Genomic DNA, 14944 nt, shown 5'->3' on the forward strand with positions numbered 1-14944 from the left:
TTTCCCACACTACTCAACCCACCTGTTATAAACATAACACAATCATTTTACATAATTATTGTATATTAATATTGTTCTTGTCTGTTGCAATACAATGTATGCAGAGAATTGTTCAAATGATGATATATATTGATTTACAAGACAAATATTGACTGTAGCAGTGCCTACGTATTTCCTGAAGAAGGAGATTGGTATCCACGAAACGCGTACACGTATTTTCAATTTATTGCATCAGACAAGAAGCGCAAAAAGGATATGCGATAATTTTTTGATATATAGTTAGTGAGGTTGAAAAAAGACCATCTAGTTTAACGAATAGTGAAATAAACACACTACAAACCAGCAAATCCCTGATAAAGCTAAATATCAACCATTGATTCAGAGGAAGTAAAAAAAAAAAATTGCCTTGTTCAATTTATTTCAACAAGGAAAAAATAATTCCTTCCTGGTCCCGTGAGGTGATCGGATGTTCCCTGGATCAAAAGTCTCTGTTGTCTTTACTTTAAAACTTTAATACCCATATATATTCTATGCTTCTAGAAAAGCATCCAGATTTTCCTAAAGCAATATATGACTTTATCATTTATATGACAAGTTGAGTAGTTTGGGGTAATACTAAAATCATTGTGTTTTGTATTCACCTCTACTCTAAGTATGAGAAAATTTTATTTAGTTTTACTTTTTATTTAGTTTTACTTTTATTATTTTATAAAACGTTTACATTATATTAAGAGATATACATATGTCATTGTTAAAATACCATTGTTTGAAATGGTATCCAACCACCATCTGAAGTGTAACCCATATATCCAATAATATTTATTTATTATACATTTTATTTGTTGCTTTTTTATTAGACACTAGGTCCTAGTTAATCTTCTTTGTCAACAAATAATAAGTAGCAAATGGCCTTGATTATTATTTATAACAGTTTATGTACCAGTATTATATTTATATAGAAACAGTATACAATATGTTGGAGGTCACCATAGCCATGAAACTCCTCCGATTTGCAGCTGAGGGGTTTTTTCCTATAATATTATCTTTAGTTTATAAACGGATGAAGCTATAGTCATAGTTTCAGAAACTTTTTGATAGTCGCTATAGAAATGTTACCATGGATACAAGTCAGTAAATGTTACCATAGATACAAGTTTGACTCTTGTCAAGTAATCTGAATTTTATTACAGTACGTTATGTCAAGAACTAATATAATAAAGTTTAAGAAAAACAAGAATAAAACTTTTCAGGGAGCAAGCAGTGTGATGTAATTTTTGACAATCAAAAAAATAAAATAGGTAAGTCCTAGCTCAATTACAATTATTCTATTAAAGCATTGTGTGTTTGTATTGTATTATATTGTTATTTATTGTTGCATCTCAGCACAGCTGACCTTCTGCCTCCTTCACATGCAGCACTTACAACATTTAAAAATTCTGAAAGGTAATTTTGAGATTGTATGAACATGAAAAGCATATAAAATGTTTACAATGTGATTGGGTTTCCATATCGGGCACGTAATGTTTTTCTGTTTTCTGCCCCCTCCCAAAAAAAAAAAATCCTGGATTCAACCAAACCTTGGCTAGACTGAAAAAAAACTAAAAAACTAAAACAAAAGCATACATAACTACAATAAAAAGATGCTTGTTCTAAATGCTGAGGAGGATGTTGGTAGTCCCCAGGTTACATATGATGATAATAGGATATAAAGGTAGTCCCCGGGTTACATAAGTTGAACTTGTATGTAAGTCATGAACAGGTACATTATTATAATAAATGCAATTAGGACAGATGTTTGTCCTAACATATTATTAGGCAGCGTGGTGTCAGTTTCCAACTGTAGAACTAGACCAGTATATTGGTGTATCAGGTTGCCCCAGTACTATAACTCATGGGTTGGATCCTATTACCCTCAGTGTTGGATCCGGTGGGAAAATTAGGTAGGACACCAACAACTCAAGTATTTTTCAAGCTAATATTGCTGGCAGAACTTTAAGAGAGAGTCCAAAGAGTGCAGGATACCCCAAAAATGGTAAGAGGGAACATCTAAATTTTCAAACCCCAATGTACAATGATTAAACTCTAACTTTCTCTAGATTCTTGATAGCTATTGACACTGTAGCCAAACAGGTACAGTGACCTTATTCGAAGAAGAGTCACTGTATGGATCTTTCACCAAAAAAGGTGAGCAACCACAGTCCCTAGATTAGTGTGGCAGCCTGACTCACCTCATGGTAAGATCAGGAACCTTGTTTCATAGGCAAGGATTACTCTTGGTTGCCAACTTTTTCCTGGATAAAACTTTCAGACAAGTGAAGCATCAATCCCAGAGTATACACAAAATGGAACCTGCCGAGGAACAGATACACAATGATCCTTTTGGAAGTTTGCTCTGAATATTTATCATCTTTCATTAGCTCTTAAATGCCGAACAAACTCCTTATGTTTGGCTAAATAAACACTTATAACTCACATACTGTCCTTTCCACGCTTTCTAATGGAAACACTTAATTAGAATTTGCTTAGAAAAAATGTGTGGAGCACAGAAAGTGTAAAAAAAAATCCTCTGGCTGGCTACAAGCCAGCTCCCAAAGCAAACACAGAATTTTCGAATAGGAACACGCAATGCACTTAACTCAGGGTCCTTACATATCTATTCTTTCCTGTTGCATCTACAGGACTGGAAGGGAAATCTTCTTAGCAGAACATTAAAAACATAAAGGGCCTGATTTATTAAAGCTCTCCAAGCTGGAGAAAATACACTTTCAGAAGTGAAGCTGGGTTCCAGAAAACATGGAATGGATTTTTAAAAATCATTTGCTATTTGCAAGCAAATGTTTTGAATCCTGGACCAAATCTATTCCAGGTTTGTTGGATCACCCAGCTTCACTGATGAAAGTGTATTCTCTCCAGCCATGGAGAGCTTTCATAAATCAGGGCCAAAAAGTCTTCTATTTGTATACATGTTCAAGTAGACTTTTTTTTGAATAACTTAAACTCCATATGTGATGCTACAATGAAAAACAAAAGTATTTTGTCTTGTTCTATTCCTTCCAGGTAACCCCCACAAAATACTTGATCTTAATCACAGAGCAATTTATTCCTATGTTTGGGGTAAAACTAACGCCTAATCGCTATAATGATGGTGGCTTGATTTAATAAAGCTCCCCAAGGCTGGAGAGAATACACTTTTATCAGTGAAGCTGGGTGATCCAGCAAACCCAGAATGGATCTGGGCCGGTATTCAAAACATTTGCTAGCAAATAGTAATGAGTTTGAAGAAATCCATTCCAGGTTTGCTGTATCACCCAGCTTTACTGACAAAAGTGTATCTTCTCCAGCCTTGGAAGCTTTAATAAATCTGGACCATTGTCTCTGTCATCTTTGTTGTGACCACAGTGATCACAGCATTATGCCTAAACGCCGAGTTATAGGTGTCAACAATAGGTAGTTTTTCCCGACAGACATACTTGTCTATAAAGAGTTGCCCTTGCCTTACCAAGCCCATTTGCAGGTGCCCCCACCCCTTGTTTATGCCATTCTGCATTTTTTTTGTATACTAGGTCCCCTTTATTTAATTAATAATAGAGAGATGGAGAGAATAATACAAGGGAATATAGTCTATGTACTTGTGCATGTATTAGGTTGGACATGATGTGCACTACAGTAATCCTTCCACAAATCTAGTATAGGATAGGAATGAAGTAGTGAATGTAGTCACATGACCTCAACCTTGAGATACAGTACAAACATAGGTATGGTATACATAAAAGTCATGGCAGTTTATTTATACTTAACTCAATTCTATTATGTCAGTGAATGAGATGAAGCTCTGGTAAACTCCATCAACCAATCATGGACAAGTATAAATCTTGTTTTTAAATTTTCCATGCATGTGTTTTATTACATTTTGCAAAAAAATTACTTTCACTAACATAAGTAAAAGTTTCTTCACTTTGTGAATTGAACATGTTCTGCTCTTCAGTAATTGAATCCCATTATGTTCATAACAGATAAGGAGTAATGCTTATAGATCTTTTTAAAACTCAGAGATTACCTACTTATAATGACTAAACCAAGAAATACACGTTACTTGTAATTTATGCATTTTAAAAGCCAATTCTGCCAAAAGAAAAATTGTAATAATTCTAAACTCCGATGCAGCTATAATAAACTCAAGTCATTTGTTAACCATTGATTAAAGCAACAACATAATGTAATGTTTATCCAGCAATTTAAGTATATTGGAGGCATAGGAAATTACACGGAAACTTGGCAAGATCTACATATACACAAATATTTTCGAAAGCTCCAAGCTTGTTGTATTTAATGTTGCTAAGGGATGATGATTTTAAATTCCCATAAATGTATTGCCCGGAGCATTAATATCTTAATAAAGCTGTATTACAGTGTGCAATTTAGTATTCCAGAACAATCAATATTGTCGGGGAATTACTAAACAAAACAACTGTTCGTGGTAACCTAAAACACCAGAAGTTTAAAATGTAAATGGGAAATTGGAATATTGTAATACAAACTCTCTAAAATGTTCAAGGTTCATAAATATTCATAGTACAAACTTTTTTTTTTTTTAAATTAGGATGAGGAATAAGATTTGGGTATTGGCTTTTGTGGCTCATCTGACCAGGGCAAAGAATAAACCCTGCATGGAGTCTCTTATTTCTAGCAGTAGACCGTCAAAGTTTTTGGCCAAAAGCTCCCTATTAACAAACTTCACAAATCTTGTGAATTAGGGGGAACCTGTGTCTTTTAAAGCAGGGAAGCATTATGGTTGATATGGTTTTACATAGCTGAACAATGTGATCGACTTGCACTTACTTCTTAAGACATAAATAAACTTTAAAAATTTAACTTAACTTTTACGTTGGTAGGTATGTGTTTGTATGTATGTTTTTGTTTCAATAAAAGACTTTATCATGGTGTGTGAGCATCCCTGTACATATTTATCTGGTTGAGATTGGATGTCTGCTTGCTCATGTAAGTATTCCGAAAGTTACTATTTTATCACGCAACAAACTCCCACAAACCCCCATTGGAGGACCGAAGAAAATAAGAAAAGGCCCTTGTTCAATAACATTGGAATCTCCCAATGTTGTGGCAAGGCATTTGTCCTGGTCTGGTACAAGAAGTAGGGGCCCTGCAGTTACTGCCCACTTTACTTCTAGACTCAATGGGCCTGATTTATTGAAGCTCTCCAAGGCTGGAGAGAATATACTTTGATCAGAAAAGCTGGGTAATTAGGGAACCTAGAATGGATCTGGTCCAGGATTCAAAACATTTGGTAACAAATAGCAAATGACTTTGAAGAACTTCATTCCAGGTTTTCTGGATCAACCATCTTCACTGATGAAAGAGTATTCTCTCCAGCCTTGGAGAGCTTTAATACATCAGACCTAATGGTTGGATAGTGGTCTGGTTTGAATGAAATATATCTTAAAAGGATACCTCATTCTTAAAAATGAAACAAAATTAAAATATTAAAAGCAGACCCTTTTCCAGGCATATAGCCTAAGTGACCAAAAAAAGGAAAAGTTATCAAATGTATCGATTCCCCCTTCCTGTACTATAGCAGGCCTGGAAGATTTGCCCCCATGAGATTTCCCAAATCCCCATGCCTTTTCTCGACAATGGTTTGCCTAAGAACCTTAAAACCAGCATCATTATTTTGAACGATTCAGCCCCTTTAAACTTTCTTGGGGTTTGACACTGGGCTGGTTCAGTTTTGAATAACCTGGTTTGAACCACATCTATATGAGGAAATAGGTAGATAGGGGTCATACAGATTTCGTGTATACAAGTAAGTAAGTTTTCATATACATTTAATACCAAAATTGGGATATTGGAACCAAACTTAGGCAGTTCTTCTCATCCCTAATCATTATCAGCTTGGAAAACAATGCAGCCAATCAGAGATCAGTTCCTAAGGATGTAGGCATGGCCCCAGAACTATGGATTTTTATGTATAGAGAGAGGCCAAGGACAGGTAGAGTCCTGTAGTCCTGCAGATATATCTGACAACACTGGTTGGGTATCCAGTTTAGTTGTGCTGTCAACACAAACAAGAAGTTACAAGCACATTAGATGTCTAGTAGATTACCAGGTATTGTTTTGTGGTCATTGCATGCTTCAAATGGATAAAACATGAAAACACACAATAAAATACTAGTATTCCCCAATATACTTCATTATTCATCGAAATGCCACATCCCAAATTTCATATATTTGGATAGAATATTTGGACCTTCGCCATATGAGAACACACCATGTGGGTTTTAAATACCCCTTACCCCTGTGGTCTATACCCAGTGTTTTAAATACCCCTTACCCCAAATTAAATAAACATCTGTAATAAAGAAACCCTGTATCCCACTGCTCCCTTCTTTTTTGATTGGAAAAGACTGTGGCTGTTTTAAAATCTAAAGGCTCTCCCATTTTGTAACGCTGTAATAGTAAAATAAATCCTTTGCTTACATAAAAGTAAGAGCTAGCAGCTGGAAGGCTGCAGGAAGAGTATTACAGTAATGACTAAATTCCAGGATACTTCTGAGCTGTATGAATATGAAATACTGAGAAAAAGGAAGCAGTAATATTCACTTTCCTGCTGTCCAATTCAGGTTAAAAGGAATTAAAATCTTTTTAACAGTGGTATAAGTATATTTTATGACTGCATGTTGATAATGATCATTGTGAAGAAAAATGGTAAGTCCAGCTCTGTGTTATTGCTGAGGTTCTGGGATTGATTCCCAGTAGGTGCACATTCTGCACAGAATTTATGTGCTCTTCTCTTTACTTAGGGTTACATTGAATTTTTTTGTAACATCCTCAGTCTAAATATAGACCAATTTGCTTTTGCTGTAGAGAGTGGGAACAGCTAATATTGTAACTTTGGAGTATAAGTCAAACAGTTACTTTTGTCCTAAGATAAATAAAGCAATGTATTGGCTAGATTTAAACTCCAGAATTTTTTTTCCACCTTTCTATTGGGTCCACCTCCCCATTGCGGCTGTTGGCACTAATATCCATTGTCTGATTTTACAATGTGTGGGAAGAGCTTCTGTGTCATTCCAAACAGTGCAGCGCCCAACTAGCTGTGAAGAAGATATCAGCAGTCAGATCGGTGGAGCAGCAAGGCTTCTGGCATGGTTGCATGGGACTGGTTGTGCAAAGCATATGGAAAGTGTCGACAGCCGTGGGAAGAGGGAATAATCATCCCCTGGGCAAAATGAATAATCCTTGCATTTCAGGTTTAAGAATGTATTTTAAGGGCCCACTTTTTTTTTTGTGGTTTATTATTGCATATGCATTAATGCGCATTATATTGTGCATTAAGGTGCTTTGTAGTGTTGGTCAAATATCTCACTATTTGATTCAACAGCTATTCAATGAAATAGTGAAAAATTGTCCGGGTGATCGAATCCTGAATTCAAACACCATTGAAGTCAATAGTGCGAGAATTCAAGGTTTTTTAGGCTCTTTTAAGTTGTATGTGTTCTTGTAGCTCTTTACTAGTTGTATGTGTTCTTGGATAGAGTTTCTCTATCCAAGAACACATAGTACAGCGCTGCAACAGCGATCGCTGTTGCCGCGCTGTGCTACTTCTATGTGTTCTTGGATAGAGTTTCTCTATCCAAGAACTATAGGTGATGAATAGGGACTTGCCCCATTCATCACCTGTAGTGACCAGTGTTCTTGGATAGAGAGCACATAGAAGTAGCACAGCGCGGCAACAGCGCTCGCTGTTGCAGCGCTGTACTATGTGTTCTTGGATAGAGAAACTTTATCCAAGAGCACAGGGCACTACAGGTGATGAATGGGGACAAGTCCCCTATCATCACCTATAGTGCCTGGAGATCCTGCAATGACCAGATGATTCCCTCGGCCGCACAGCCAGGGGAATTATAATGTCATTGTGGGATAATCTATAAAAAAAAAAAAAGTTAGATTAAAAAACACATTCAATAAATTATTTTAAAATTATTTTTTTTTCTAAAACACATTTTTTACATTTTTTTCACTAATTTTTACCGTGGAATCCCGTGTTTTTTGGGTCGGGTCCATCCGAATTCGAACATCATATCCGAGTCGAATATAAAGACAACCAGAATTTGAACACCAACACTAGTGGTTTGCATTGGAACAGTTCATTGAAAATAAATAGGCTGCTAACATATGGCAAGAAGTAGGACATGAACTTTTTAAATGCAATGTAGTACTGTACTTTGTTGCTGCATGTTGTTGTGCTGCACTGCAATGCAGTTGGGTTGCCTTGCACTGTTTTGCTTTTCAAAAAAAATGGCACCAACATATGGCATATGTGTTAGCATTTGCTGCATCACATCAGAGCACATTGAGGTAGCATAAGCACCAACACATGTTATTAAATACAAGAGTTGAAATTTCCTGTAAATTTCTGTAAGAATTGTGAGAAGACTTTTATGTAATAGGGCATATTGGTGATATATTATATTGGTGATATATTGGTATACTTTGCATGCTCATATGAGCTGTCGACCAATTGTTGGGACACTAGAACAGTAGAAAGTTTGTTGTATGACAGATATGTATTTCCGATCCAAGCTTTTTTTCCTGGTAGTCATGTTTTATAATGATTGGATGCACTGTGTTATCTCAGGCAGTTCTTCTTCTAGAACGTTTTATGAATCTTTTCTATAGTTTATTTTGTTATGTTATGAGCAGTGTGGCTATTTTACGATTTACATCTTTTTATTATACTATCACCAACTGGCTGCACTTTAATTGATTTCTATCATTTGCATTTTATTTTGCCTGAGGAATATAAATATAATGTGGCTTGCATCATTGAAGTATATCATTAACTACAATCCACTCTACTGACAACAAGCGCTGGTCTGATGTTTTAACTCTTTCTAAAGCATAAAGCATGGCACCTAAAAAGCTAAATGGACATGGGATACACTATGTGGCCACAGGCTTAAGGACATCAGACCATCACAGCCACACAAACTGGGTACATATATGTGATTACCCTTCCTGAATATTGAGTTCAGATGTTTCCAATGAACGGTAATGTTTCAGCTTTGTGGCCACAGGATGGAGAAGGCCATTTCCAGTTCCAGCATGACTGCACCAATATGAACAAAGTCAGCTCATACAGCTCAGACACGGTTTAATAAAACATGGCATAGAACAGTTTTTCTCATCCTTTTTACCCTTGAGTAAACCTTTAAATACTTTCAGGTCCCAAGGAATCCCTACCTAAATCTCTGTGAACTTTTTTAATTGGTGGCCAACCAAAGGAATACTCTCCTACAGTTCTCCATTGTATAAATTGTGTAAATTTGACCAAAACTTTTTCTAAAAAAATGTTGTTAAATGATTGTTTTCAACTTGGCTGTATTTTAATTATTTAAGCATTTCGGACCAGCATAAGAGTTTCGTATGAGGGACTGTGGTGCTTGTCCTCTTTCAGGCCATGACTGGTTACTCAATACCAACACAAAACCATTGGATTCTATTTTCCCTCATGGAAATAAAATACTGTCATTTAAACATATGGACCTGAAATATTCCCACCAGGGTATGTGTGAGAAAATATCAGGTTCCCTGGCTTATAAATAGAACCCACAGAGTAGTGGAGGCTGCACTTTTTTTCATATATGGTGGTTTGTAAGACCACTGGAGGTCGGACTGAGCTCCAGGTTGGAGACATCAGTTCAGCATTTTCCCACACAAAAGAGGATGTAGCTGATAATCAGGTATTTGTTGGCACCTAGCCGTACATGCTGTTGTAGAGAGCTGTTGGTATTGAACATAAAATCTTCTAAATAGCTTCTTTGTCTGTAACTAATATAGAATGCAGAATTGAGTCAGTTAGGTAGATGCGTTGTTTTATAAATTGTTCTTCTTTAAAGCTTATCCTTTAACTGTATGTATTACCCTCTAGTCATATCGCTTTTCAGGTGTGAAAGACTTTACACATAAAGAAGAATAACTTTCAAGGGACTTCCAATACTTTGTACAGCAGAGTGTGAAATTATTTCTCACATGAATAAACATTGTATAGATGGATTTGGATTGGGCAGCGATGTAATATATAAGTAAAATGAGTAACTTTATCCTGCAAAGTTTATGACGATGACTGGAGATTGCAGAAAAAAGGACCATATTTATTCTCATTATAGAGGATGTACAATGCCGTGTTTATATGTTTACTAGTATGGGGATAATGTAACTCCTGCACATACCCCTAAAATAAATGCCCCTAAAATTACTTTTTCTGTAAAAATACATGCAATTTAATTTCAAATTTAATGAAGGTATATATTTATATATAATAAGCAGTGTTAAAAGAATAAGAACATAAAATAAACACAAACAAACCAAAATATAAAAAAGACGAAAACAACTTGGTGGGCTTTATTTCTAAAACAGGGAATCTCACATTCCCTCAAACATTCCCTCATGGGAATCTTCGAGGTCTATGTGTATCAATAGCAGTAATGGATTCCAACCAGGGAATTTTTAAGGAAAGGTCACATTTTCTGTTTTAGAAATCCTATGTCCTAAGTTGCAATAGTATCCAAATCCAAAAAGTGAAAACTGGAAGACCTTGTTAAATTTGATCTTTTTTCACAATCGCAATAAAGTCATTGGTGAAGGTGAAATTACAGTGACTTTTTGTAGTTTTAAAGGCTGTAATGCACTTAAAAATGTTGCCACTCAAGCAACTTAACGAACTAAACTGAAAACCAAGCTTCGGCAAAATTTTGCACATAAGATCTGTAATTTTCTGAAATTATTTTGGTTATTTATATTTAGGGCCCCATCATAAAAACACAACAAATATTAAGTGAAAAACTCTCCAAAGTGATGTGTAATCCACTTTTAACTGGAACCAATGTCCACATTCTGAGATTTCGCCTGACCTGCTGTGATGGTTACAGCTGTACAATTTGGGGTTTCCAATAGCTTTGTGTCCAATCTCTACCGCAGAAATTTAAACATAAAAAAATTTAAAGTAAAAAGCATCACAATGACCCCCTTTCAACCAGCAAACTTGTAGAAGAAGCCTTTAGAGCCGCACCACTTATACCCCATCCTAACGCGTTTCGCTTTTTGCCAGGGCTTAGTTCTAGAGTCTCTAAATCACGGACAGCAAGTAAAACTGTGTTTTGAATCCAGCCCTTACAATGTTAAAACAAAGCAAGAAAAACTCACATTATAGATACCAGTGGGCTGCTATGCCAACATAATATCTGCAGGTTAGGAAGCATGAAAAGTCTGAATTGCCCCACTTTTCCCTGCAATATATAAAATCTAATTTCCTCTCTGCGCTTTGCCAGCAGCCAAGCATAGAGGACTTTGACTTTCATAAATCCTCCTACAATTAGGACAGCTGTGCACCAGTACAAGTTAGTTTTTATTTCTTAACAGGGGTCTGCTGTGACTCTGAATGAATTATTGAACATTTATTAGCCTTAACAAAGAGGTCTTCCAATTTTCATTACTCAAAGCTTCACACCCTTTGACAAAAGCTTTAATCATAATCTGATTATCTGCCTTGAATCACTGATGGGCAAAACAAAATATCTTCTTAGACTTTTAGAATAATAGTTTAATTTTTTTCTTGCATATATTTACTGCTGTTTCAATTGCCATGTGTTTCAGAGCAAAACATTAAAATGCCGAAAATGCAATTTAATAATTCTTATGATGGAAAATTTTAAGCAAAAAGCCAGTATTTATTATAGCCAAACTCAAGGAAAACAACTAAATAGAAAAATGAAATATATAAATGTGAAATGTAATACAGCAAGAGGATTGGTAATTTACTCCGGTGCAGCCATCGTTTCCCCACTGGTGCTTCATAATAGTGTGGTCTCCAATCCAACCTCAGTGTTCCAAATATATATCTAATATTTCCTCTTTTCAATGTTTAGATCAGTCTCTCTCATCCTTTTTATATGGAAAATCCCTTGAAATCCCCTTCAGGTTTTAGGGAACCACTGTCAATAATACCAATATCCACAGCTAACAGTACATTAGCATGGGGGTCATTGGAAAGAATGCTTTTTACAATGTTGACCAATGAAAAGAACAGCACCCTTACATAGTAACTATGTAATATCTAGTACAGGGCTTCTCAATAGGGGTTCCTTAAAGGTTGCTACAGGTTCCATGAGCAATTTGTGCCTTTATTGGTGTCATTTACCAGTGGCATCAATAATCAATGAGTACTGATTGTGAAAACTTTGAATGCAATGTAATATCCACAAATATTAGGCTTAAAGTTGAACTCAAATTCACTCCTTTACAATGGGGTTTCCTCCCGATTGAAAAGGTAAACATTTCATTTTTTATCCAGGGCATGATGGTTTTGGAGTTCATGATTGTATGGGTTGATGAGGAGGCCCTGTCTACAACTTGGAGCATTGAGCAGCAAAAAAAAAGCGTTAAGGTAGCACAGCTGGCTTGGTGGTTAGCACCCTGCCCTTGGCAGCACTAGGTCACAGGTTCAAACCTTGGCCAGGACAGTATCTGCAAGAAGTTTGTATGTTCCCCCATGTTTGCAGGTTTGCAAAATTGGCCTTAGACTGTGGTAATGACTATGGTAGGGGCATTAGATTGTGAGCTTATTTAAAGGATAGCTACTGACATGGCTATAGATGGTGTAAAGCAGTGAGTATTACATTGGCACTATATAAAAACAAGTAAAATACTAGGAATTTTTAAAACTCAATCTCGCAGCAAATTCCGCCGTCCTTGCTTACCGAAATTGTAAGCAAGAACAGCTGCTGTAAATTCTCCAAATGAGATTGAATTTTAAAAAACTTGCACACAGGATTCCCAGGGCTGCATGAACAAATGCAGCCCTGATAATCCACTGTGATCCCAGGTTAATTAACCTCCAGGGCCGGGGATCGCAGTGGAACTGCAGAAGAATTCTCAATAGATTTTCTCCATTGAGAGTTCATCTGCAGTTCAGTTCCCACGGTCACCGGGCTGTATTTATCAGTACTGTGGGAACTTTGCGTTCACAGCTGATTGGAGGCACGCCAGAGGCATTCTTGCTCATCCCTAATAAATACATAAATAAGGTGAGTATTTGTCCAACAACAAGATGCTGTCCCTTGCGGTGGGAAAGGGGAGCCACTAAATGAGGAAAACAATTTGGGTTAAGTTCAGCTACAATGACAAAAAAGCAAACCTTGGTGATGCTTTGTCTAAATGATAAATAGGCTTTAAGTCAAGTAAAGGGGCAATGTATGGTGATTTTTTTTAAAAAAAGAAGTTGTGTTTTTGGCTATAAATGTTGAAGTGACATTAGTAGACACCGAGTAATATGAAATGCTCTTAGAGTGAACAATCAACCCCTTTAGCGATCTTCAGGTTCCACCTTATTTGTGTTCCCTTCTATTACAGCGTTATACAACATTTAGGCATTGTAATACATGCTTCACTTTCATTAAAATGCTTTTGAAGACAGTACAGAAAGTAGGGTAAAGGTAGGAAATGTTGAACAATGAAAGCAATCAACTCACATAAAGATTTAATTGCATATTGTAATAGAATTTCAGACACTATTTACTTTCAATATCAGGGCTTTCTTTACAATGAAAAGACTCTTAAATCAGATGCCTTTTGCTTGAAATGGTCAGGTACAACGACATTTTTACTCTGTAAGTGTGCTGTTTAAAGGGAATTAACTGGCATTATCCAATTAGCTCTTTGGTTACATTATTGGTGCATTTTTCACTCCTAAAATTATTTTTTTAATAGGTTATAGCATATTCCACTTATTCACTAATGTGAGTTTATTATAAGAATGTTTCTGTAGCACAATCAAATGTTTGCATGATGTGGATATTGGAAATAGTCAGCATGCCTGGTTTTGGTTCAGAAAGGGTTTGGCAAATATTATTTTTAAATTTTAGTCTGGGTCTTTTAAAACTGAAGGATCCTGATTGAAGACTTTAAAAGATCAATCTTTAACATAAAGGATTAAATGAGCATAGGGGATGTTTTCTTCTTAATAAATGTTCTGTGGCTATTTTTTATCACTATCCAATTTCTTAAGAACATTCAATTTTAAAGAATATTAACCAACTTTAAAGAAACAAATTCTTTGCATCACCAAGATGACCTTGGCAATCCTCCGGTTTTTCAAACTGTCTACCTAAAGTTCAAGTATCTTACACATACAAAACCATTGTAACTGGACTGACAAAAATGCTTTTTTTATGGAAATTTTCTGCCATGGAGCAAATTTGCATTTGTCAATACTTTTATTTCCACTGTACAAAGCTGTGATCAGGCGGAATTTTATTGCAGAAAGGTACCGGGGATAATCCCTTCAATAGGCATTCTTACCTGCCTGATTGCTTTCTGGCTGAGCAGGAGGTGTTTCCCTTGAAGTTGTTAGAACTGAATGAGCTCCAGCACTACTCATGGGTGTTACACTATCCAGTCCCAGCCAATCAAGATGGCCGAAGATCAGAATGAGGAAAAAAGAAGCGAAAATTTGGCAGTGCCCGAGACGGAAGAGGACAGGTGGGTATTAATTGTGTTCTGCTTTAATACTGCATTTTTGACTATATTGATAAAACACATTTATATTGATCAGATACTTTTCATAGCACTTTCTTCAAAAATAACTAGTTACCATTTCATAAAGTGCCAACTGCCAATACTCCAAGGGCAATACACCTACCATTAATTTTTATGGTTATGTGAGTAAGCCAGTGAACTCAAAAGCAACCCCCAAAAAACAAGGTGGGGTTGCCAACCATACATTTACCTCTAAGGGCTCCATTATAAAACGAACATTCCCTCAAACTTTCACTGGTGGTAATCTTCCAGGTCTATGGGCTTCAATGGCAGTAATTGATTCCCACAAGAGAATGTTTGACAGAATTTAGATTGCCCTTTTTCATAACTAGAG

Source organism: Pyxicephalus adspersus, chromosome 11 (genome assembly GCF_032062135.1).
Source record: "Pyxicephalus adspersus chromosome 11, UCB_Pads_2.0, whole genome shotgun sequence".
Taxonomy (NCBI): domain Eukaryota; kingdom Metazoa; phylum Chordata; class Amphibia; order Anura; family Pyxicephalidae; genus Pyxicephalus; species Pyxicephalus adspersus.